The 27,825-nt window shown below is 42.9% G+C and overlaps 1 protein-coding gene across 1 annotated transcript in view; it reads left to right on the top strand.

The window, feature by feature from the left end:
• LOC126284935 (TWiK family of potassium channels protein 18-like) overlaps positions 1–27,825 on the top strand; it is a 1,181,210-nt gene that overhangs the window by 225,533 nt on the left and 927,852 nt on the right. The gene's annotated exons all lie outside the window — the stretch shown is intronic.

The following is a 27,825-nucleotide window of genomic DNA, read 5'->3' as shown; positions in this document are numbered from 1 at the left end:
ACCTGCATCCATTCATGTCCATTGTGCATTCCGACGGCAGTTCTAGCATGACAATACAACAACCCACACGTCCATAATTGCTAAGGAGTGGCTCCAGTAACGCTCTTCAGAGTTTAAAGACTTCCGATGGCCACCAAACTCTCGAGCCATGAACATTTTTGAACATATTGAATCGTCCCCTTTGAAAAATTGTGCATGACTGTGCTTAAACTGACACACAATAATTTTAGCGCAACGCAATCTGACTTTCAATAATCCCTACAAAAGAATGGCCCTGACTAACATTAACCTATACCTTTCACAAATCACTTACCTCACCAAAAATCTTCGTTACTCGAACTACTGCAATACAGCGAGCGCCACTACTGCCAGCTAAATAAAAGATTCAAACTACGGAATACACTAGCTACTGATAGGCACAGTTAGCAAATGAAAGATTTTAATAGAGAACAAACAATGTATTTACCCTAACAGTCATAATATATATATATATATATATATATATATATATATATATATATATATATATATATATCTCAGTTCATGACATCAATTCTTACAAATTTCAAAACTCCGCCATCTCTCTCCCCACATCCACCACTGCTGGTGGCTCAACCTCCAACTGCGCAACGCTACGCGCTGTTAGCATCCAGCTGCCGCTGCCCAACACTGCAATGACAGACAACTATGCAAACCAGCCACAGACTGCACACGGCACAGCCAGTGATTTTCATACAGAGCGCTACGTGGCGGCGGCGTTACCAATAAAAAAACCTAAATAGCCTACTTACAATATGTGGGATGCCTTGCAACGTGCTGTTCAGACGGGATGTCCACCTCCTCGTACTCTTACGGATTTATGAACAGCCCTGCGAGATTCATGGTGTCAATTCCCTCCAGCACTACTCCAGACATTAGTAGAGTCCATGCCACGTGGTGTTGGGGCACTTCTGCTTGCTCACGGGGGCTCTACACGATATTAGACAGGTGTACCTGTTTGTTTGGCTCTTCAGTGTATTTGACAAGTAACATCAATTGTAACATTATACTCGATGTATGGTTAAAGTAAATCCTAACCCATTATGACTAACCGGCCGGGGTGGCCGAGCGGTTCTAGGCGCTACAGTCAGGAACCGCACGACCGCTACGGTGATGACATCAGAAGTTAAGTCCCATAGTGCTCAGAGCCATTTGAACCGTTTAAACCCATTATGGCTAAACACTTTATGTCGATTAAACTAAACGGTCTCTTATGAAAGAGTATATGCAAATAGTAGACTGTTTTTGACTGTTCTCGCTCCTACGATGCTCTCTATTTACAGAGTAAATCGAATCTCTGGAGGTGAGAGATGGTGGATGTATATCATACATATTAAAATATTTTTGTTAACTGTAGTTAAAAGTTACCTATTGTTTCTGTCGTAGGGGAGAAATATCTCTGTAGTGAGCATTGCATTCTGCTCATGTTGTCAACATGAAGCTGGAATTGTCAGACATCTCGGGACGACGTTGTTTGTTTAAGGACAGTTGACATTGGCTGTCACGTCACGTCACGTCACGTCAGTTCGTCAAATCCTGCTTTGCAATGTATTACACATGGTAGCATTCACACAGGCCGTCAACGGACCGTCATGTCAAGTTAACGGTTTTCGGGAATAAAATTTTGATTTTATCGTTATCTGCCAACAAATTAAGTTGACCTACTTTCGACGCGCTCACACATACTCAGAAGAGCCAAAGGAACTGGTACGTGTGCCTAATATCATGTAGGGCCCCCGCGAGCACGCAGAAGTGACACTAAACGACATGGCATTGACTCGACTAATGTCTGAAGTAGTGCTGGAGGGAACTGACACCATGAATCCTACAGAGCTGTCCTTAAATTCGTAAGAGTACGAGGGCGTGGAGATCTCTTCTGAACAGCACGTTGCAAGGCATCCCACACATGCTCAGTAATGTTCATGTCCGGAGAGGCTGGTGGCCAATGGAAATGATTCAAATGGCTCTGAGACTATGGGACTTAACATCTGCGGTCATCAGTCCCCTATAACTTAAAACTACTTAAATGTAACTAACCCTAGGACAGCACACACATCCATGCCAGAGGCAGGATTCGAACCTGCGACCGTGGCGGCAGCGCGGTTCTGGACTGAAGCGCGTGGAACCGCTCCGCCACAACGGCTAGCCAAGCGGAAATGTTGAAACTCACGAGAGTGTTCTTGGAGCCACTCTGTAGCGACTCTGGACGTGTGGGGTGTTGCATTCTCCTGCTGGAATTGCCCAATTCCGTCGTAATGGACATCAACGGATGCAGATGATCAGACGGGTGTTTACCTACGTCTCACGTGTCAGTTGTATCCACACGTATCAGGGGTCCCATATCACTTCAACTACATATACCCCACGCCATTACAGAAACTTTAACAGTTCCCTGCTGACATGCAGTGTCCATGGATTCATGAGGTTGTCTCCATACCCGTACACGTCCATCCACTCGATACAATTTGAAACGAGACCCGCCCGACCAGGCAACATGTTTCCAGTCACCAGCATTCCAATGTCGGTGCTGACGGGCCCAGGTGAGCCATAAAGCTTTGTGTCGCGCAGTCATAAAGAAAACACGAGTGGGCCTTCGGTTCTGAAAGCTCTTTATCGATGCTATTTCGTTGAATGGTTTGGACGCTCACACTCGTTGACGGCCCAGCAGTGAAATCTGCTGCAATTTGCGAAAGGGTTACACTTCTGGCACATTCAACGACTCTCTTCAGTCGTCGTTGGTCCCGTTATTGTAGGATCTTTATCCGGCTGCAGCGATGTCGGAGATCTGATGTTTTACCGGATACCTGACATTCACGGTACACTCGTGGAATGGTCGTACGGGAAAATCCCCGCTTCATCGCAGCATCGGAGATGTTGTGTCCCATCGCTCGTGTGGCGACTATAACACCACGTCAAACTCATTAAAATCTTGATAAACTGCCATTCTAGCAGCAATGACCGACCTAACAACTGCGGCACACACTTGTTGTCTTACATAGAAGCTGCCGACCGCAGCGCCGTATTCTGCCTGTTTACCCATCTCTGTATTTGAACATGCATGCCTATATCCCTTTCTTTGGCGCTTCACTATATTATAGTTGTGCTTTTCTGAATCAAGAGCATTGATCGGTATGAGTACAGCTTTTGTAAGTGACCTAATGTTAATGGATGCTGTCTTCATCTACATCTACATCCATACTCCGCAAGCCACCTGACGGTGTGTGGCGGGGGCATTTTGAGTACCTCTATCGGTTCTCCCTTCTATTCCAGTCTCGTATTGTTCGTGGAAATAAGGTTTGTCGGTACGGCTCTGTGTGGGCTCTAATTTCTCTGATTTTATCCTCATGGTCTCTTCGGGAGATATACGTAGGAGGGAGCAATATATTGCTTCACCCCTCGCTATGTTCTCGAAACTTCAACAAAAGCCCGTACCGACTCTCCTGCAGAGACTTCCACTGCAGTTTCTCATCTCCATAACGATTTCAAGATTCTTAAATGATCCTGTAACGAAGCACACTGTTCTCCATTGGATCTTCTCTATCTCTTCTATCAACCCTATCTGGTACGGATCACACACTGGTGAGCAATATACAAGCAGTGGGCGAACAAGTGTACTGTAACGTACTTCCTTTGTTTTCGGATTACATTTCGTTAGGATTCTTCCGATGAACCTGTCTGGCATCTGCTTTACCAACGATCAACTTCATATGACCATTCCATTTTAAATCACTCCTAATGCCTACTGCCAGATAATTTATGGAATTGACTGCTTCCAGTTGCTGATCTGCTATATTGTAGCTAAATGATGAAGGGTCCTTCTTTCTGAGTATTCAAAAATGGTTCAAATGGTTCTGAGCACTATGGGACTCGACTTCCGAGGTCATTAGTCCCTTAGAACTTAGAACTAGTTAAACCTAACTAACCTAATGACGTCACACACATCCATGCCCGAGGCAGGATTCGAACCTGCGACCGTACCGGTCTCGCGGTTGCAGACTGCAGTGCCTAGAACCGCACGGCCACATCGGCCGGCTTCTATGTATTCGCAGCACTTTACACTTGTCTACATTGAGATTCAACTGTCATGCCCTGCACCATGCGTCAGTTCGTTGCAGAATCTCCTGCATTTCAGTACAATTTTCCATTGAAACTTTCTAGCAGATTAAAACTCTGTGCCAGGCCGAGACTCGAACTCGGGACTTTTGCCTTTCGCATGAGGGCTTCTGTGAGGTATGGAAGGCAGGAGACGAGGTACTGGCGGAATTAAAGCTGTGAGAACGGGGCGTGAGTCGTGCTTGGGTAGCTCAGTTGGTAGAGCACTTGCCCGCGAAAGGCAAAGGTCCCGAATTCGAGTCTCGGTCGGGCACACAGTTTTAATCTGACAGGAAGTTTCATATCAGCGCACACTCCGCTGCAAAGTGAAAAGCTCATTCTGGACAATTTTCCATTGTTACAACCTCTCGATGTACTACAGCAGCATCCGCAAAAAGCCTCAGTGATCTTCCGATGTTATCCACAAGGTCGTTTACGTATATTGTGAATAGCAACGGTCCTACGACACTCCCCTGCGGCACACCTGAAATCACTCTTACTTCGGAAGCCTTCTCTCCATTGAGAATGACATGCTGCGTTCTGTTATCTAGGAACTCTTCAATCCAATCACTCAATTGGTCTGATAGTCCATATGCTCTTACTTTGTTCATTAAACGACTGTAGGGAAATGTATCAAACGCCTTGCGGAAGTCAAGAAACATGGCATCTACCTGGGAACCATTGACTATGGCCATCTGAGTCTCGTGGACGAATAGCGCGAGCTGGGTTTTACACGATCTTCATTTTCGAAACCGATGCTGATTCCTACAGAGTAGATTTCTAGTCTCCAGGAAAGTCATTATACTCGAACATAATACGTGTTCCAAAATTCTACAACTGATCGACGTTAGATATATAGGTCCATAGTTCTGCAAATCTGTTCAACGTCCCTTCTTGAAAACGGGGATGACCTGTGCCCTTTTCCAATCCTTTGGAACGCTACGCTCTTCTAGAGACCTACGGTACACCGTCGCCGAAAGAAGTTCCTTCGCGTACTCTGTGTAAAATCGGACTGCCATCAGTGCGACAATCTAGAGAACTACAGTGCAGTCTTCCTCTGTGAAACGGCTTTGGAAAAAGACATTCAGTATTTCGGCCTTTAGTTTGTCATCCTTTGTTTCAGTACCATTTTGATCACAGTGTGTCTGGACATTTTGTTTTGATCCACTTACCGCTTTGACATAAAGACCAAAATTTCTTAGGGCGTTACCTTTCGATGCCTAAATTATTCACAGTTATGTTATTAGTTGGAAAAGCCAACGCATGTTAAAAAAAACTGATTTGGGTGACAGATTGATCTGTAGCTTTGGCCGAGGTCTAGGTTAGGTTCGAAGGTGACACTGGTTGAGAGTTGGTGGAGACAACGAATCAGATACTGAAGACTGATCTGTATGTTAGACCTTTCGAAAAAGTCAGGAATATCACGTTATAGTCGCAAAAGTGTTCAGTTTTTGTCGCATGTTTCCTGTGTCCCGCTCAAAGCCGACGACTTGTATCGAATATTCCTCTATATCCGTATTTCGTAGTTTCGTGGCGTCTTAATATTTATTTTATTATTATGCTTTGTTTTAGTGGCGTACTGCAAACGTTCTATGACGTTTTGGGTATTTTTTTCACTCGTTGTCCTTAGAAAAACGAGGTCAGGTATGTGAAAGAGAAATATTATTTGGGTTTCATCATAAGAAGACATATGCGATGCCCATATTGCATATAAATAGGAACATTACCTAATGGAGCAATTTCTACTAAATCAATTTCTACTAAATACACTGTATACAGGGTGTATCATAATTAACGGCGTAAACGCATACAACTGAAAGTACACGATACTAGAAGCAAAAGTGTCTCAGTAAACATAGTCGAAAATGCATACCTTAAGAGCTACGAGCAATTTATCATCTTCGACACTGTGAAGCAAATCTCTTCTACTGCAAGCTCTTTCAAAAAATAAAAAATAAAAAATAAAAAAATGGTTCTAATTGCTCTGAACACTATGGGACTTAACTTCTGAGGTCATCAGTCCCCTAGAACGTAGAACTACTTAAACCTAACTAACCTAAGGACATCACATATATCCATTCCCGAGACAGGATTCGAGCCTGCGACCGGAGCGGTCGTGCAGCTCCAGACTGTAGCGCAGAGAGCCGCTCGGCCACTCCGGCCGGCTGCAAGCTCTTTGATTTCCACATACTGGGAGTAGTAGTATGGGCCAAAACAAGAAAAAATGTCCAGCAAACATTTGCTCTAAAATGCATACATTAAAGTTTATGAGCAATTGTTCATTAGAAGAGTTGTGTTTCGAAGTAGCGAAAATGAGCACGTGCTCATAGCTCTTTAGGTATGCGTTTTAGAGCACCTGTTTACTGGACTTTTTTCTTGTTTTGGTCCACATTACCATTTCCCAAAATATGGAAAGCAAAGAGCTCTTAGGAGAAGAGATTTGCTTCAGAGTATCGAAGATGGAAAAACTGCTAGTAGCTCTTAAGGCATACATTATCGACCCTACGTTTACTGAGACTTTTTTGCTTCTAGTATCGTGTACTTTCAACTGTATGCGTTTACGCCATTAATTATGAATTATTTATTTAGTTACGGAGTTACGGCTTGTAAAATATTTCTCTTGAAATTTAGCAACTTCGCTCATATGAAGTCATCGCAGAACTGTACGCGCTAAAGCGAATCAGTATTTCCTTTATTTTGTTGTTATTAATCTGGTGAATCTAGTGTCCCAGACCTGTTTCTTCAGTCGTTTTTCAGAGCATTCAGAGAAGCAAAGAAGTAATTTCATAAACTTTTTAATTTATTAGCTACCTGATTCAATTTGTTTAACTTCCACAAAATTGCACGAAGTTTTCAACAGAAGTCGTAGAGAATTTATTTTTTGAAAAATGATGGTAATAACGTTAACTGAAACTGTATGAATATGGTAGATATTCTGCTTTTATTAATACCACGCACACGTGAATTATTGTTAAACCGGAAAAAACAAAGTTCAGTGTTAAGTCAGCTGTACAGTGTAAATACAATTTCACAATACATTCACAGTAAATGTTAAAAAATATCTCCACCGAGTTCAATGCATTTAGCTGCACGTGTATGATCAGATTTTGTTGCTCGTTGCAGTTTCACAGGGTTGCATAATAATGTTTGCTTGTCTGGATGATCTGGAAAACTGCAGATACAGATATGGGACATATTTCATTAGATTCACCAGATCAATAACAACAAAATAAATGGAAATAGTGCTTTACTTTAACCTCGTACAGTTTTTCGATAGCTTCAGATTAACGAAGTTGCTGAATTTCAGGCTAAATCTTTTATTAAGTGTAACTCTGTAACTAAACATTTGCGGACCTATGTTTATATGAAATTTGTTCTTTAAATATTTGAATATCTTCGTGAATCATCCTGTAATGTATATGGCAAACAAATGTCAGTGTTTGCAAATGTTGTTTCCCTTACCAGCTCTTCAAAAGACAACATTGATGAAGAACAGTGCATCAGTCACGATACTTTACTCTGATTTTTTTCTTTTCTATCATGGATGGTGATTCATAATCTGCAGTGTACTGCGATATCACATACTGTAAGAAGAGTATGTGGCAGTTGGTACCAGAAGTACCGTGAACGTCCCTCCGCAACAGGAACATCGCTGAACGCAAACTAATCACGTTGTCCACGAGAATCACGCAGCCTGGAGCGGCAGCGCCACCAGGAAGTTTTTTTTTTCCTTTTTTGTGATTTCATTCTCCTACCCCATATGGGCAGGGGAGGGCTGTCAGCGGCACAATCGCCGCTCTTCAGCCGAGTGACATGACAACTAAGACAAGAATAAAATGTTACATATATAAGGCGATAAAAAAAGGGGAACATAAAACAAAGTGGAGATAATGGAGGTAAAAATACACTGACATGGGGACGTTTATGGGGGGACTATTAAAAAAGTTACACATTTGGCTATTCTTAAAACACAAAGAAGACACCCACCAGGAAGACACACGCTCGGGTATGTAACCATGCATGAGCAAAAGTTACGAGTTACAAGTCAGTCTTGCGAGGGAGTTCCTGCAGAACGGTCGTCGTGTCTTCAGCCTTCAAGTCGTATAGTGAGATAGAAACAGTAGCTGATATATACACGATGGTTAATTTTGAGTAGAAGCAGAACAGTGAATAAAATTGTCGTGTATGGACAGAGCCCGTCTGCCTAGAGAATTAACTGAGTTCTGTTAGTTTGGAACTGTTCTTTCAGTAGTACAGCAAGACAAAATAGTTTTCTTCCGATTTTAAAGCAGAGAACATTACTTAGTTTTTCATGGAACTACGATCTGCGCAGGACAGACAGGCTGAACCTGCATTCTGCAATTGCTGTAAACAGAGTTACCATAGTTGCGCAATAACTTATTGCTGTTTAATATTCTGAGTTACTTTCATTGTTTGTGTGCTGCCCTAGAAGCCACTCATACATCCTACTGGGACACCTGCATTTATCAGTTTCGGCGGCGGCGAGATTTTCGCCACAGTAAGCGCTCCCAGACCACAAGATAATCTCCCTTTCTAAGTTCGGCACTGGCCAAAGAGAGTAGTAGTGAGATTACGTAACGTGACGTGGCGGGCAGTGCCAATGCAAGCTGACGGGACGGTGCCCTGACGTGGCGACCTTACACTTTGTTTTTCAAAGCCAACAGCTCCATTTATTACATGTACTAAATGCAAACTGTTATGGTATCTGCAAAAGGCCTATACCGAATCCACAGCACCTGTACTAGTGATATAATGACAATAAAATTAATAGGGCACATTGCGGAAAAACTTACGGCATACAGAGCTCACGAGATCACGGTGGCAGTGTATCTTGACAACACATTTTCACTGAAATAATTCCTCTCATCTTAGTCCTAAATCAAAAATTAACAGCCGTCTTCTTTGGAAAAGTACGATATTCTGTAGATGCACTAGATCAAAATTTTTGATGCTACAATAATTTCACAGCCACGAATTTTTATAGTTTGTAAAAGAAAATAATGAATAGTGTAGAATATAACATCAGTATTGTGTGTGTTTCCATCCATAATACATAAAATATTCCATCAAGAACTAGCGGAACAGTCAATTATTACAAGAAAAGAAAGAATTAATTTGTGTGGAGTAATCCGTTTCTTCGAGATACGTTCTTCCAAAATACAATAATATAGATGTATATGTCGTTTTCGGTTATATTCGAGTAATCATATTCGTAAGCAGGTTGGGCGAAGTACAGATAGACACCAGAAACTGTGAGAACAACCCAGTCAAGCTTCTAGTTACACCTAACGAATCAAAGGCACACATATAATATGGTTTAAAAGTTCTAAATGTAAAACCTTATGACCCTACTATGAACATTTTAGACGAACTGGAAATTTTCACACATACGAATAAACACCCCAACGACATACTCAAAAACCACACTGAGCTGAAACATAAAGTGTAATGAATTTTTTAAAAAAGTGAATAAAATCCACATAATACAGAATAACCAAACAGTAGAAATATCTCTGGAGTGAGCATTCAGATGCATGGAATTGCTGCTTGCTGTTAATTGACATTGCATTTTTTAACTGTGATGACAGTAAGGTTTCGCTATCTTCCATTTTGTTCAGTAGCGTATGTTCTTTTGTCTGATGGCTGTGGCGTGTTATTCCACGTCATATATATATATATATTAAAAACTTGCATGCCACTCGTGGAAAGGCAAAAAATTTTCACTGTGTGTTAAAGTTTATACGTAAATTCTATGTCGCCTGCTACCAGTCAGTTTTACTGCCGTTCTGTATTTCCTGTGTTCAATATGTTCCTTTACCACTGTTAATGAAATGTTGACGCTTTTAATGCAACTTTCAATATAATGGGTCTTTTTTCATTTTGAATATAAATCGCTAATTCAGATTGTGAACGAATGGGCTAGTTTGGCCCGTGTTCTTCTTCCCGTCAACAGATGACAGTACATTTGCCACTGTGGTTTAGCAGTTTGCTTCCCCCTTCGCGTTCGCTACTCAGTGCCCCATGCTCTGTGCTCGCTGGTGATACAGTGCGTCTTGAACTCGTCCACCGCGACGCCCGGGGTCACAGCACAAACTGTGAGTGTCCTGATGTTCACTGCATATCTCTTTACGCAGACAGTCGTCCGTAGTCCTGTTTGGTGTCAATTTCCCTATGACTTATGTTTTAAGCTACCGATCCCGACCGCTGGATTCTAAAACGTTACATGGAGCTTCTTTTTTGTGTCTACTACTGCGTGTCAAACTTATTAGCTCTGGTTTCTTATTTATTTTCAGTATAACACACTACGACGTGCATATGAACCCGGAACCGGTCGTGTTCTAAATAAAGAGAACCTTACAACTGAAGCTGTATTTTCGACCTTTTGCTATAATGCTCAGTTGCGAATGTTCCTCAGATAGCATTGTTTGTAAATGTAAGTAATTTGTGGAGTTACCCCCAAACTGTATTGCGAATTTGAGACTTTCGTGTTTAGAATTTAGCTGCTTGAGAGAAGTTTGAAGTTGTCTAGTAGTGCCTGTCCATAAGAATAACATATCTTCAACGTAGCGGCTGATGTATGAGATTTTCAGTGCCAGTATTCGACCGTTGGTGACGTAAAGTTTCTGATCACCAGAATTCGCGCAGTTGTGCTGGATTAAAAAAGATTCCTCTCTACAGTGTCTCATGAAATGAGGGCACTTGACACTGGTGATGGCGATCCGCCCATAAGCGCCGCTTGGAACCAAGATTGCGCGCAGGGCAGGATGTGTGTGATTGGACCCCATGACCAAACGTATCCATCGAGTTTAAGTATTATTCTAAAGGTGGTTTGACAAGGTTTAAACGTAATTTTGGGGAACATCCGATATATACATAAAAATACTCGCTGGGATGAAATGTAGAATACATGTAATTTCTCATTAAATATCAAACATACGTTCAGAAATATAGTTTATACTGTGTTACTATATGACGCCTCACATATCTGCGTAACTTGCTGAAACAGAAAACACACACACACACACACACACACACACACACACACACACACACACACACAAAACCTACCTGTACTGTCAAGCCACTATTAACAGCTATAACCAGGGGACTGAACAATCTGCCCTGAAATTTTCTAGACAGGAAAAACACACCGCATGAGAAACAATGACAAAAGCTTAGCTGGTTTAAAATAGATCAAAATTTGCTCAAATTTGTAGCTCCTCAATCAGATCGAGAAATGTAAACCACTGCCGTAGCTGTAGCAAACAGAGCATATGCATCACGGCAGCGACGTATCCATGGTTGACGGCACGTTGGTAAACAGATAACAAGGCACAACGCGATCGGAATTTGTAAAGCGAATTTCATTTTCTGTTGATTTTTTTCCCTTCTGACACGCTACTTCAGTTACTCCTCACTGAATTTTGCAAGTCATTTAATATCCATAATAATTAGCATTTGCCTTTGCGGTATCGCTAAGTGTTAACAATGGACATAAAACTTAATTTCCTCTGTGATTTCTTCATAAATGCTTGATAATAATACATGTCTTTGTGGAGGTTCGAGTTTCACAGTAATATGGAATCCAATTAATGTTTTCAACCTTGCAAAGTTGGACGTGGTATGCAGTGAAAAGTACCTGCTTTCCCTGAAGACATACTTTCTTTTTATTTATTAGATAATTTTTGGACATTCATTTTTTGATTTCACATAAATTTTCAATCGGAAATAGAATATATTGCGGTAGTGACAAATTTAAATAACATTTTATAAATGTATTTGCTATTTTCATTATATTTGATTATAAAAAGCTTGTGCTACACTTACCTGATTCGGTGTTGTTAGGTTCGTGCTCTAAATTAAATTCTTCCAGCACTTTCATTACAATAGTCTATACAGTTTCTATCGTCCCAGCACAAGTTCAAAACGTCGCTTTGCTGAACACTGATTTATTAAGAAAAACGTTAATGTCGTGCCCTCTGTTACTCAGAAAACTAGAAAAAGATATCATGATACACATTGCATGATGTCCTGTTATAGGATAGTCAAAATAGCTTCAGTTGATTGTAAATAACAGCCAACCGATTGCATAATACCGTTTTATTAAACTTTGAAAATGGTTTCGTCACTTTTAAAACTGTCTTCTTTAGAGGGTATGTATTATACGTAGAATCATATTATCTACATCCAATGTGGGAGTAGTAGACAATGTCTAGGAGGTGTCTGTGTCATCCATTTAATCACCATTTAATATAAAAGAATTAAAAGTAGTGGCTCTCTACTGTAGAAATTTGTTGTAAAACTTTTATAATATCAAACATTTCACATATTGTCCAAATGTGAAACGTGGCATCCTACACAGCTTAAGTGTGCTTCGTACAGAGCTAGTGACATGCGCCGGTACATGCACATGTGCTAGACAGTCAACGACTCCAACATTGTACTCTACACACAACATTATCTGAGGAAGTCAGATATAAACTGTCGAAACCATAATCAAGGTTTAATAAACTATATTTTGCAACTAGTTGGCTGTTATTTCTAATCCATTGAAGTTCTTGTATGCACACCACAGCCGGGTATAAAATCTAACAACGAAAATAATTTGGAACGTGGTGAAACAACAAAGGCAGCAGTAAATCATGTTTCCAATTTCCCACTGCAGCTGTGAAAGAACTAACACACCAACCATATGAATAATGACCAAGGTGCAAGGATTACATACATTGAGAAAAAATGCCAGCGCCATGATCTTTTCATAGAGTAGGAGGCTGAAAGAATAGAAGTAAATACTGCTTTGAAAAGTAGTGACGAAGTCAATTATCAGGAACCCGATACCACTACACCTAAGGATCTGGATGACAACTCGACCGGCACCTACATAGCGGGAGAGAAAACAGATACAGCTGAAGAATTAATACGTTAGACTTCAGATACTACTCTGTAGTGAATTGTTGTAAAATGTAGTACGTACTATTTCATTTTTCTTAAACAATTTACTTCCTTTCACTTTATTTTAAACTAAAATCCTATGTATTACACTGATTGGTACATTGACGATATGTTTGGTGTGATAACGACTGTTCTGTCCCAACTCGGCCTGCCGCGGTGGTCTCGCGGTTCTAGGCGCGCAGTCCAGAACCGTGCGTCTGCTACGGTCGCAGGTTCGAATCCTGCCTCGGGCATGGATGTGTGTGATGTCCTTAGGCTAGTTAGGTTTAAGTAGTTCTAAGTTCTAGGGGACTGATGACCACAGCAGTTGAGTCAGATAGTGCTCAGAGCCATTTGAACCATTTTTTTGTCCCAACTCGTTTCCTGGCATGCCCACGCATTTTTGTAAACAGACATCAGCACGCTCGCACGTAAACTGCCATGAGTCATGCAGTGGGTAGCTTATGATAACCTATTTGCATAAGACTGCCAATGGCGTTTTACGAACCTTTCGTTCAGTAAATGTTCGAATCATAGCATCAGTGTCTAGTTGCCTTGACAAATTACGAGTATATTCAGTTGCCTAGGTTAACAAGTCTGAGAGACGCTGTTGTGCTATTTTTAACTAGAGCCAAATGCTGAAAGATCTTTCTGCTTCAGTTACAGTCGCTAGAAGAATGTAAAAGATATACATAGCTATACATAAATTCGGAATTAAGATTGAAATTTTAAGCTCTTGCAATATTCAAGAAGTCTAATTGCTCCAAAGTATTGTATTCGAAGTCTGGAGTATGAATTGTTTTCAGATATTTAATTTCTTCTTCTTTTTTGTGACACCTTCATGGTATTCATTGATAACTTGCAGGCCTCGGTGACCTGATCCTCAGTTATCTTCGACTGTTTCCATAACAACCCTAGTGTTTCATCTCAGATCATCACTGTCATATCGCATTTTCAAGTTGAACTTTAGATTGTCAATATTAACGTAAAAAATATTTATACTAATAAATTTTCTGAATTAACACTTTTCGTAATGCAAGATGAAATGTTGTGATATGAATCGGAAGTTGTATCAAAAATACTTGAATTATACTTCTCATTTTCTTTCTGTTCCGAGATTGCATTCCTGACACGGCAGGCGCAACTAGAAATAATTTCGAGTATCACTTGACACAGAATGCACATGTAAAGCTTCTTACCCGTCTCTGATGATGCTGACGTGTTTTGCAAAAAACTGGATTAAGAGTTCTAACATTCCTATAAAATTTCCTCTATTTCGATATCGAAATTTCTGAAGTGAACTTCTGAAGCCCAGGCCCTTTTGACCAAGACATAAGTCATATCAATTACTTTGAGACTGCTCTTCTATGGACGAACAAAAGAGGAATATTAGCTCCTTACTTCCGATCATCAGGATAGCCTATTATCCCCTTCCATGTTATATCATTTTCTCACTTTGATGATTCTTCCAGGGTAGTTATACACCAATAGATACATTTTACTTCCTGTTTTATTCTTGAATGTTAATCATTTTTTGTATATTTCGTGTAACATCACCTTGTGATGGAATCAGAAGTAACTTATTTTCGAACATTGTTGGCAGTCCTATCAAAGTAAAACGTCGTTTCACAACTGTTGACGTGTTTGATGGGGAAACTTTTAGATAGGGTTTTCATAAAACGTTTAAAGAAGACGTATTTTTGACTCCATTGCGATCTGTAAACGAAAATTTGTACGCTCAAGATCAAACACGAAGTAGAAGAGTTTACAAGTGTCACGTAAGAACCATAAAAGTCAAGAACGGAAGTAGAAGCAAGACCTAGATTGGCTATGCTCGTGCTGGGGTCATGTTAGTTTGTTTATTGTACGATACAAAATTTATAATAGCAGTCTGACGTTTCTGACGTTTGTCAGTTGAGCACCCTGGGGGTTTCGAGTCCTTGACAGACTTGCCCCCCCCCCTCCTCATCCCATGAGGATTGGACCCCGGGCATTTTGCCCCCCCCCCCACCTAATCCCCTCACACCCCTCCCCCACCTCCCCCTCTCTCATCGGGGCTGTCGTCCGTCGTAAGGGGCCATTCAAGTGGTTCAAATGGCTCTGAGCACGATGGGACTTAACTTCTGAAGTCATCAGTCCCCTAGAACTTAGAACTACTTAAACCGAACTAACCTAAGGACATCACACACATCCATGCCCGAGGCAAGATTCGAACCTGTGACCTTAGCAGTCGCGCGGTTCCAGACTAGCGCATGGAACCGCTCGGCCACGCCAGCGGGCAGGGGCCATTCAGTCCGGCGGCCCCCTTTTGTGTTTTTCTAAAGTGCACGTCATTTATGACGGCGGCAGAGTTTAGGTTCGTTCTGCGCATCTGACGTCACAAAACACAGTCAGTCAACGAACAGAGAACGACGTTGCGAGAGCTCGACTGCAGTGCAGAGCACAGATTAGTGTCTTCAGTTTTAGAAACGTTCAGTCATAAATAAAGTAATTGAACAAAAGCAATGTCTAGATAGCAGACTTTCTTTTATAGAAAGTTTGGAAAAACATTCTTTATACCAATTGCTTCATATTCTATTAATTAATTGAACCAAACAAGCAATAAGCCTCCTAATTCTGGCGATAGCAAGGAAAGGTGTTTGCAGCATTCTCACTAACCGCTTTTTCGCAATAAATAACAGCGGGAATTGTTTATTTCCTATTGTACTTCGACGAAACTTGAGTAATTCATAATCATACCAACAGTGTTTGTCGGTATTTTGCGTGATATTTAATTGTCCTCCTTGGTATATATTGAATTACGAGCTGTGTTAGCGTAATGGTTAAAGGGCGTGGCTGCTACATGAATGGTTCTGAGTTCAATCCTTGATCGGTGCTTAATATTTTCGTTATTTAAAAACAATATCGAAGTGTCTTATTTCATGAATTTTATTCGTTTGAATGCAATTTTAAAAATTTCTAGTGGCAACTAAACCGAAAATATACGCTACGGACTTTTACCTCTGCAAATCTTCAAAATTTCGTGCAATGGTTACTACATCTAATGCTGCACAATAACAGCGTTGAATATCGAAACAAAATTAAGTCATTTATGGGAGGAAGGTATCAGTCAAGAAGATGTGTAAAAAATCAAATTTTTGGGCCAAATAGTTTTTGTGAAATCGAATGATAATTGTGTCAAAGCAGTCGAAACACCATATGTCTGCACAGGCGAGCAGTGCAATGATGACAAAATCGCGCTCATCGCGGAATGCGGGGAGCACGTGTCTGTAGCAGCGAAAGGGTTAATGCGGCCGTGGTGTCTTTACTTCATAAACTGTGCGCTCCCTTCTAAACGTGAGTTTGCGAACTATACTATGGTGCTGCTTATCTTGGCGCGTACAACTGGCAAAGCAGCAATCTCCCGCGTCTGGGCGGACATGCGCGAACCGCCAAGATAAAAGAAATGAACTATAGTGGAGTAGGCTATATGCTGGCACAGTTTATCATTCTCTCCCTTCCCTTGATGCATAATAGTATGGACCCAACAAATGTGTTCAAATTTGTGTGAAATCGTATGGGACTTAACTGCTAAGGTCATCAGTCCCTAACCTTACAAACTACTTGCCTAAATTATCCTATGGACAAACACACACAGCAATGCCCGAGGGAGGACTCAAACCTCCGCCGGGACCAGCTGCACAGTCCATGACTGCAGCGCCCTAGACCGCTCGGCTGATCTCGCGCGGCACTGACCCAATACTACACTGTACAAGAACTCGTCAGTGACTCACATAACACTGATACATACTCAACATTTCACAGCAGATGCGAAGAAGGCAACAGCTCTTCCTTCGCTCATTCACTGAGTACGGGACTATTTATTTATTATCACTGTTTGCAAGTAACTTTTTCAAAAAAAATGACACGTGTAAATGAAATAGGCCCTTTTTGTCAACCCACACAAGCACTTACTCCGCGTTTTATAGTAACAGCGTGCACCTTGTGGTTGGCGAAGTGTTCTAAGCGACAATCATTTCTTACTCGTTGAACAAAAACTGCTAGCTGCAGTGTTTGGCAGCTCTCAGTCGCTACTGTGTTGACGCACACTTAGTGAAGACGACAATTTCATCAAAGTTCCACAATTGTCTTTAGAGTGAGTGTGAATAAGCCTCCTTCATCGTTCACCTCTTCAACAGCAGCATGACGCAGAAACTTCTGTTCTCGTCAGTTCCATTACGTAAAAATACACGCAGGGTACGGCTATTGTGTCGCCGGTTTATTGAGCTTGTTTGCAGTACGGCTGCCAAGCCGGGTCTGAAGAAACTCCCAGTGACGTGGGAGGCGCGACCGAGGATCTCGGCCGCACGAGGGCGCGAACGCGTCAAAGGCGTATTTCGGGAGGTGGCGTTCCGCTCGCGGAGGGATATCGAGCGCACAAGTAATCGCGGCCTGCAGGCGGCCGACCAGGCGAGTGGCTCTCGAAAGCCGCACAGTGCAGCAACTGGCGAAATATCAATCACTCGTATAAGAGAACAATTCGATATATTATTCCAAGTTTCTGGACTGACTATGGATCTTGTTTTGATAAGCAACAAGGACGTTGTGGGAAAAAAATCATTAACGTCCAATGAGCGTATCACAACGCTTCAGTGACAACTATCAGTGTCGCCAGTTCATGAGTATGTACTGACTCGAATGAGATTTTCACTCTGCAGCGGAGTGTGCACTGCGATGAAACTCCTTTCTTCCAGGAGTGCTAGTTCTGGTAGGTCCGCAGGAGAGCTTCTGTGAACTTTGGAAAGTAGGAGACGAGGTACTGGCGGAAGTAGAGCTGTGAGGACGGGGCGTGAGTCGCGCTTGGGTTGCTCAGATGGTAGAGCACTTGCCCGCGAAAGGCTAAGGTCCCGAGTTCGAGTCTCGGTCCAGAACACAGTTTTAATCTGCCAGGAAGTTTCATGTACTGACTTTCTCGCCCTTGTGCAATCAGAGCTTTATGTATCTCTAATTGTCACCACGTCAACGTATGTTAGACTTCAATGTATCTGTCGGAGTGTGGACTTCACAATACATGGACTGCAGCAAAGTACGTACCCTTCGACCGTTTTCCTAATTCTGCCCAATGGATTAGAGGTTCATTGGGTCGAAGTATGAGACACGTACTGGGTGCTTAGAACTGAGTCCGATTTTCCGAATGCTGCAGTGCACCATGTATACATGCACGATACTAAAAAATCCTAGGTGTGTTCTATAATAGGTGCGACCGCGGAATATGGTGGGAAAAAAATCGTTCCACTTTCTGCCACCAGGTGAAAATGAGGCACTGTACGCAGAATGTGAAATGTTTCAGGGTTGACGTCAGTGTGCTATTTCACATGGAGATGCGTGTTGATGTAAAGGGTTAAGAAGTTGAAGTTTTCCGTACGGTACGCAATGACTCTTCAGAAGAAAGACGTGATTATTTATTTTTAATTTCTGCTACCAGTCACAAATTTATTTCATGTATAATCTACCATAATACAACACGTTTCGAACATGTTCTGTTCATCACCAGGCATACATACACACACATAGTGAAATGTAACATAAAAATAAATTGTCTTAAACGAAATTAACGTAGAACTTTTGGATCATTGTCCGTCACTGTAGTACCTAGTGTGGCACTTGGCGGGGAGGGGGGCAGTGGGTGGCCATAAAACAAATTTGTGACTGCTAGAACAAATTACAAATATGTAATTATCCCACACAGTCATGGTTCACAAACGTAGCCGTTATGGCCGAAATTAATTACGAAACATGTGCACTGCTGGTAAATTTGTTTCATCAGAATGACAGCAATACCAGTGCTGCACTGCAGGAATATCACTGACACAAACAGCTGCGAAGAGACCCCATGTCAATAAATGGGCTAAAGAATATGATCAACAAATTTGAAAAAACACGCGGATTAGGCGCCGTGGCAGGGAGATTCCTCTGTCAGTTGTTGAGGAAGTAGCTCTAACTGTAGCTGACAGAACAAGCAGAGTCCTGAAGATCTGCAACCAGTGCTAGAGTTGTATGACGGTAATTGTCTCCCGTGGTCAGCAGTTTGAAAGATTTAGCGGGAATTTTACAATAGTATCCCTAATGATTCAGGATGTGCACCAAATGAAACCCCATCATGGCTAAACCGCGTGACTTTGCCCTTCGTTTTTTGGTACACATGGAAATGGATAACATGTGTCCGGGAAATATTCTTTGGACGAACGCGGCACATTTTGCTCTGCGCGGTGCCGTGAATGCACAAAGCTGCCACGTATTGTGCAGGAACATCCACTGGACTCTTCTTTGATAAACCCCTCCATTCTCGGTCCGCTTTTTCCAGGGTGCACAGTGTCATCTGCACGTTATAAAGACCTCCTTGTCCAACTCGTAAGTCCCGTGTTCGCAACACTATTTTCATACAAGATTTGGCAACACCACAAGCGGCTTTCCAATCGAAACATTTGCTTCGAAAAACCTTCCGTGATCATCGCTCTCTGAGCAATTTCAGGATGTGTAGCATTCCATATCCCCTGAGCTGCATCAATGATATTCGTGACTGTGGAGATACGTGAAGAGTCGAGGGTGTTAGGGATAAATATCTAAAGTCCTCTTGATTTAGACGACAGCATACGACAACATATAATTCTGCTTACACAGGAAATGCTGCGAGAAACTGTCGACCGCGCCGTGTTACGGATGCAACATATAGCTGAGTCAGGAAAGCATACCCTAAAAACATCCAGAACCACCGTTATCGTGTGTTTGATCGTTACTCCTCTTTTCCTGCACCCACAGCACATTCTGACTGCTTACAGTGCCATATTTTCAACTGGTGGAAGAAAGTAGAACTAGTCCTTTTCTAGTATACTGAGGAATACGCCGATTAATGAACATGCCTACGATGTTCCAGCGTCCTGTTATGTGTAGAGCCCGTTCTGCAGCACTTCGATCACAATCTGCTATAACCGCCCGGTACCGTGAATGCGACATCGCCATTCAACAATAGTGGCACAACAGAGAGGCTACAGTTTAGAAACGAATACTGGCATAAACTATTTATTGTTTTCGCGGTATTAAGTGTGTGTCCCATAAAAATAGTGTGGGCTGTTCGGGTTCTGATACATAGCAGAGTAGGGCATTTTTCAGCCATTAACACCAGAAGAGCTAGATATTCGAGGGTAGGGTCTCAGCTCCACCATATGCCTTTCAACAAAGGCGAAACTCGAAAACTTTGCTTAGAAGCAAAGAATGGGTCCTATTTTAAATTTAGTTTCTAGATAAAAAGCCTAAAAGGATTTTTTATTCTCTACCCCAAGGAGTAGAGTGCCCTGTCTGATATTTGGCCTCTTTTAGAGGGTTGGTTCTCTCCACCCAATTACCAGACGAGCAGATAGTAGGGCAGAGAGGATTCCAGTTGGGAATAAACAGGAGGGCATTGCCTCTTCTAGCGTTTGCCTAACAAATAAAGGGAACCTTCCAAAAATCTTAGGTGGACTAGAGGAAGGAATGAAACTGACTTCTTCCAACATATATATAAAATTAGTGTCTGCAGGTGAGTTATTGAACGATATGAAATAAAATCGTCATAACTTCTCATCGGGTTGCGTTACAACGTTCGAACTGCACGGCTGACCTCCGGGCACGATAGGAATTAGTATGAGCATTGATATTTGCTTCAGCGACGAAGCCCACTTTCATTTGGATGGACTCTTCGATGAGAAAAGTTGGCCTATTTGGGGGAAGGGGAATCCGCATTTCGTGATAGAGAAGTCTTGTCACCCTCAACGGGTGACTTTGTGGTGTGCAATGTCCAGTCTTGGAATAATCGGTGCGTGAAGGTTTTGAAAGATGATTTCATCACCGTTATCCAAAGTGACCCTGATTTCGACAAGATGTGGTTCATTCAAGACGGATCTCGACCCGGTCGAAGCAAAAGAGCCCGTGACGTCCTGGAGGAACACTTTGGGGACCGCGTTCTGGCTCTGGGGTACCCGGAGGCTGCTCGCATGTTGCTCGATTGGCAGCCACAGTCTCCGGATCTGAATTCATGTGACTCCTTTTTGTGGGGTTATATCAAAGACAAGGTGTACAACAACAATCCAAAACCGTTGCTGAGCTGAAAACAGCCATACAAGAGGTCATCGACATCATTGATGTTCCGACACTTCAGTGGGTCAAGCAGAATTTGGCTATTCGCCTGCGCTACATCATCGCCAATGATGGCAGGCGTATCAAACATGTCATAACCTAAATCTGAATATCTGTAGTGACGTTTACATTTTGAATAACGGGCGTGCGCGCCGTAGTTTGTAACTAATTTGCGTTTTTTTCATATAGTTCCATAATTGTCACCCTCTACTGTTGAATGTGACCTTTTGCCTCATCTGTGAAGGCGATGGCGGACTGTGGGAAAGATGATCCCTTTCCAGCCAACTATGTTTAATGCTGGAGTAGCGTAGTTTATTTTTGCTCTTATTTGATTTGAACATAGTATGCAAATTAAAAGAAGAATATGAACAGTCGGGTCTTGTCATAAACGCATTTAAAACAGAATCTGAAAGTGGGAGGAAATGCGGTTAACGACTTACAGCTTGGTGCTGATACTGTTAAAGAGTGTCATAATTTTAAGTTCCTTCGGGTGACACTGTCGTCCAATGGTAGAAGTATGGATGATATAAACAATAAAATTGGCCAGGGCAAGGGAGCCATAAAATTAAATGGTATTTACTGGAACAAAAACATAACGCCCAGAACAAAACAAACCATCTATCATATAATTATAGAAAGCATCACAACATGAGGTGCAGCGTTGTGGGGACTACCTCAGAGGCAGAAAGATCAAATGCTGGCTGTCGAGATGGATTTCTGGAGACGGAGTTGTGGCTTGATCATATTAGAAATGATAGTATCAGAGAGGTTATGAATGTCGAAAGCACAATCCTAGACTACATAGAAAAGTGGCATGGTCACTTACAGCGTATGCCAGACATAAGATGGCCAAAAGTGTATGGCAATAGACTCCATATCAAAGAAAAAAGCGCGATAGACCTGCGAGATGCTGGAAAGACGACGTCAACGAAGCAATAGCGGCGAGAAGTCTTAATGAAGGACACTGAAACGACCATGAACGATGGAGATTTGGGTGCGAGGGGCGGTGGCAGCCATAGAAACCTCGCTCATATATATACATAGTATGTAATGCTGCTGGAAGGAAGGAAGATGATCTTAATATTTTATCGCAGCATTCGCCTTAACAATAAAGAAAAACAGTCCTTCAGAAAAAACCTCAGTTAGAATTAGATGTCAGTATGTTTTATATGCTGCTTTGTACAGTCTGATTGACACATCAGTAATCCTTGTGGCGATGGAGTCATGTGCCCATTCCTTTAACTAACGTAGTGAAGTCAGTTCATCAGTTCCCATTTTTTGTTTGGTAGACGTCTTCTATCCTCAAGTCGTGAGAGCAGGGCGGATGTTGTAATACTTCACCCATTTCAGCCAAACACCCCAACAGGCTGAGTTAGGGAGAGGAAATCTGAAATGTAAAATCACAAATGTAAAATCCATGGATTAATGTGACCATTACTTAATTTCGTAGATGCGCAACCTGTTTATCTTCTGTGTGGTGCAACCCTCGCGCCTCATCTTTGTTAGGCCACCCCTGTCCTATTAGTTATCCGTTGCATAATGCCTTTTTATCAGATGCCTGTGAGCTCTTGATGAACGATCTAACTACTGGACAAACAAACCGGTGGGGACCATTCTCACATCCACAGGGGTATATAGGAACCACAGCTGTATTCTCACAGTGTGTTTTGTAGATCCAAACCAGCATTTGTATTATGCACCGTTTGCTGATCGAATCCCAACTGCGAGAAATATGTTGTTATAACAGGCGATCTATGTACACAGGAACAAAATTTTGAACAATGAAGTGACGTTTAAAACAAGGTGAACCATGCAGTCAGTATGTTGGAGCCTATAAATGAGAAATAGTTCCAGAACTGGAAACAAAGGAGTGCTATTTCAGAACAACGTCATTGCAATAGTTCAGGGGGCGATTTCGTTGGTACGTTGTTGAATACCCATATTTTCCAAAACTACCTCACATCGAATATAACACCAGTGCGCGCACGGAGATGTCCTCCCTGGTTCGCACCAATCGAACAATTGCCTGTTGGTCCGTCCGCGACTGCTGCTCCGTCGCGTCTGCAATGCTGGTGCGCCTTCCACTCACTTCCAGACACACGACGGCGGAAATACTGGCTCTGATCCAACCATGGAAAGGAAACACACCCACTGGCTAAACGACATCCCTGTACCAGGAAAGGACCGATCCCAGTTGCACAAGATGGTAATTGAGGGAGGGCCAGAAGCGCTAAGAGAACGAATTAAATGTCGCCCAAAGAGACGAAATGGTTCAAATGGCTCTGAGCACTATGGGACTTAACATCTGTGGTCATTAGTCCCCTAGAACTTAGAACTACTTAAACCTAACTAACCTAAGGACATCACACACATCCAAGCCCGAAGCAGGATTCGGACCTGCGACCGTAGCGGTCACGCGGTTCCAGACTGGCCACACAGGCCGGCCGATGAAACGACCTATGCCAATAACATTTAAAATAATCGTCAGTGGAACGAACGCTAACTACACACACAAACTGACAAACACTTGCACGAAGACATGAACGATACACAACAGTAACTAAGCACGCACGAAGACAAATCGGGAGTCGATGCATGCACACACAGCCGAGTCATGAACGATCGGCGAGCCAAAACGCGTCGTCCTGTTGGACGACCGACCGACGATCCACCAAGACCGTGGTCCGGCTCAAGTGACGCGTGGCGGCAATGGTCGGGCGAGCCATGTCGAAGCAGACCTCACTGCAGCTCCAACCGACTGCACTAGTGCCGCATTGCAACTCCCCGACTAACAGGTCAGGATTGCACTCCAGACGCGTTCCAACTGACTGGCAGACCCGATCTCGCGACACGAACTCTCGACGAACTGCCTTTCGACTGACAACGACCGGAAAGTAAAAGCAGTCAAGCTAGATACTACACGAGGGGATATATCGATACGCGCTGCTAACTGAACTCACGGTCAGGCAAAGCAGCAACTCAGTGACAGTAGTAATTTAAATTAACGTAGTGAGGTGGAAGTACGTTAAAAAAAAACAGGCTGCAAAATACATGATGTCGGGATCATGAGCTACGCACGGCTCAATCAGCATGAAATATCCACGTGATCAGAAAAATTAATCAACACCAAGAAGTGAAATGCATTTTAATACCAGTGGTTGTTGGCAGTTAATCATCTTAATTTACATTTTTAATTGGATTTGCGTGGTGAGTACAAGATCATAGTCACGAGTTGCCTCTGTGGTCGGATAGGTAGACAATCCATGGGTGAAACCTGACAAGAGCGCACAGGCCAATGTCACTCGCTTGATCAGACTTACCTTTTTACGACTGGACTCCGGGCACCTCATAAACACCATAGATACGTTCTCCTATGGTGCAAGGCCTCCAGCAGTCACGTGTAGACTTAGGACACCACAGAAAGTCAGGTCGACATAAACGAAATGTGTACGCAACACACATTAAGGTCACAGGAGTCAAGGGATACCTCCAAATATCGTGTCTGACCTCCTTTTTCCCGGCTTAGTGCAGAAACTCGAAGTGGCATGGAGTCAGCAAGTCGTTGGGAGTAGTCTTCAGAAATGTTGAGCCATGCTGCCTTTATACATGTCCATAATTGCGAAAGTATTGCCAGTGCACGAACTGGTCTCTCTATTATGTTCCATAAATGTTTGGTGAGATCCATTTCGTGCCATCTGGGTGGTCAGACTATTCACTCGAATTGTCCAGAATGTTCTTCAAACTAATCGCATACATTTGTGGCCTGGTGACATGGCGAAATGCCACCCATAAAACTTTCATCTTATTGGATAACATGAAGTCCATGGCTGCAAATGGTCATAAAGTAGCATAACTCTTGCGTTGCGCAGGAAGTGTCGCCGCTTCTTTCGGAAAGCTGGTCACAGATGATGCTCCAAAAGCGAACACTAGTACTGTGCATTGACTGTCTGCCATAGAGGAACGTAATCAGTTAGGATAACACCATCACAGTCGTACACGAAAATCACCATAACTTTAGACCACTCCATTCGCACCATCATCAGAACAGGCTCTGCTGACGGCACCCTACGCCCTCCACATCAGTAGCAACGGGTTCTAAACAACGCTGGTGACTACTTTGAAGGACAGAAACAGGTGCAAACATGTAACTCTTTTGTATCGGTTGTGAATAAATAGTTGCCACTATTTAAGTTCCAACCCTCGTATGTGGCTGAACCGTGGTAAAAACTGCTGTTTTGAAGGGCGCGCCGCAGCGCGTAGTGTGAAGCAATCGCCCTCCATTTCTGGCGGTGGCGCCGCTGCGGCAATCGCAGCTTTGGTGTCTCCCTCTGGTGGGAAAGGGGAAAGGTTGCCTGTTCACGTGCATTTAAGGGGCGCTATGAGCTCTCCAGTCGGTCAGTCTCTCGCCCCCCCCCCCCCCCCCCCCCAGCTCGCTAGTGTGACTCTCGTCCACAGTTCTCAGGCAGTTAGTCTGTCTGTCGTCCTGAGTGCTAGTATGCATTTCGTTCGGGTCAACTTTTAAAGCCGGCAAAATGAGTCTTTCCACTCCGCCAGTAAGACAACTCAGTGAGAGGTCGCTCGGTCGGGGCTTAGTTCCTGCATCTGACTCTGCGCGTTAGGCCGCCAGTCTGCTCGAGTTTGCTCAGGCAATGGTCAAGGCGGTTGGATCGGTCGGTCGGTCACGCACTGAGACACAAGATGACTTGTCCGTCTTGAGCGTCGGCACATGTGAAGTCGCCACGTGAGTCCAGTGGGCAGCGCCGTATAGCGAGGGGTTAGTAGCTTGTCGGTCGACAAGAGAGCAACAGGAGTCAACCCACGACATCGGTCTGGCCGGTGCGAGCTGCGACGCCATGAGATGGGAGATCGGCGCGCCTTCCTGCGTCCGTTGAAGCGGCTGGCAGCGGACGACTCGGGAGAGCGATTTGGGGGTGCTGCGCCAGGTCTTCTTCAGAAATCACAGTTTTTAAAAGTTAACTGATTGGTGATATGTTGTTTCATTTGCTTATTAAATTCCACTTGTTTTCTTGGTGAGGTCACCAGCCGTTTTGTTTTGGGGGCATCCCCCCATTCTTCTCCGTTTGCCCACCCTCGGGAAGGTAGTTGTTTATGAATTGGGTGGTCCGTTTTTCCTTTGTGGAGCAGGGGCGAGTTAGAGCAACCTGCGGGTAGGGTTGTTTGATAATCACCCTATCAATCTACCGTACGTTAGTAGCTGACTCTGTCATGTTTGTCGGATTTGGTGTGTTAAAGAATTTATTGCTTGGAGTGTAACGGCCTAAATCCTGAAATATGGTTTGATCTTGCCTATCATCTTGAGAGGCGGTATCTGTGAACTGTAGAGCATGGTAACTTGTTTGGCCAACCTTGTACAATTTTATATCAGATTGCATTTCATGGGCTTTTATTTAAATGGTCATTTTAGTAGATAAAGTTGCCACCCTTTGAAATGTGTGTGTGAAATCTTAAGTGCTAAGGTCTTCAGTCCCAAAGGTTACACACTACTTAACCTAAATTATCCTATGGACAAACACACACACCCATGCCCGAGGGAGGATTCGAACCTCCGCCGGGATCAGCCGGACAGTCCATGACTGCAGTGCCTTAGACCGCTTGGCCACCCTTTCACCGTAAGACTTCTTCGAAGTTAAGTTCAAGTTGCACCTTCGGTGGCAAAGTTAATATTCTAATTTTAGTGTCCATCCCTCCTACGGGGTGCATAGTTTGTGTGCTTGTGTGAATTGTTAGAACTTTTAGTTTAAGGTAATATGGTGTTTTGCAGATTTGCACCAGTGTAATCTTTCAGAGGTTGTTGTGAGCGGTCGTAACTACGGCGGTGTCAAAAGGGAGCGGCAAGGTTCTCAGCCCGAGAGCTCATGCAGTCAAAAATTTGTTTCTTTCTGCTTCCGAATAAATTGTAACTTGATATTTAGAGGATGCTTTCTGATTATAATTTTAAAACTTTTTCTTTTTAAAAAAAACTTTAGGCACCATTTCAGTGAATAAATTACCATTTGTTAAAGAGGAGTTTGCTTATGATTTCATCAGTTACTCCCTGGCAACTACTTCCATTCTTACATAGTGTGATTAAAGTTTAAGTTCCAATCCTCGTAGATTTCTGCGTTTTTTTCATGCTGTGTTGGGTTTCTGTTAGCACTGACAACTGTTCTCAAAACCGGTGCTCTCGGTCGTTAATTGAAGGCGCTCGATCACTGCGTTGTCCGTGGTGAAAGGTAGACTGAGAAATTTAGTGTTCTCGGGACGCTCTTCACAGTGCATTTCTCGAAATATTGAGTTCCCTAGAGAATTCCAAATTCTAATGTCCCTTGCGCTTAGCTCCAACTACCATTACGCTTTCAGAGTCTGTTAATTCCCTCTTGTGGCTGTAATCATGTCTGAAACTTTTTCACATCAATCATCTGAGTACAAATGACAGCTCCGCCAATACGCTACTCTTCTATGCATTGTATATGCGAAACTACCATCATCGGTATATGTGCATATGACTTCTGTCACCTTAGTGTACATTGTCCCAATATATTCCCTTGTGAGGCCAGCTTCCGCCTGACTGCACATGGTGGTGTGGGGAGT

Source organism: Schistocerca gregaria, chromosome 8, assembly GCF_023897955.1.
Source record: "Schistocerca gregaria isolate iqSchGreg1 chromosome 8, iqSchGreg1.2, whole genome shotgun sequence".
Classification (NCBI taxonomy): domain Eukaryota; kingdom Metazoa; phylum Arthropoda; class Insecta; order Orthoptera; family Acrididae; genus Schistocerca; species Schistocerca gregaria.
Note: the sequence above shows the minus strand (reverse complement) of the source record. Positions and strands in the feature narration are given on the sequence as shown.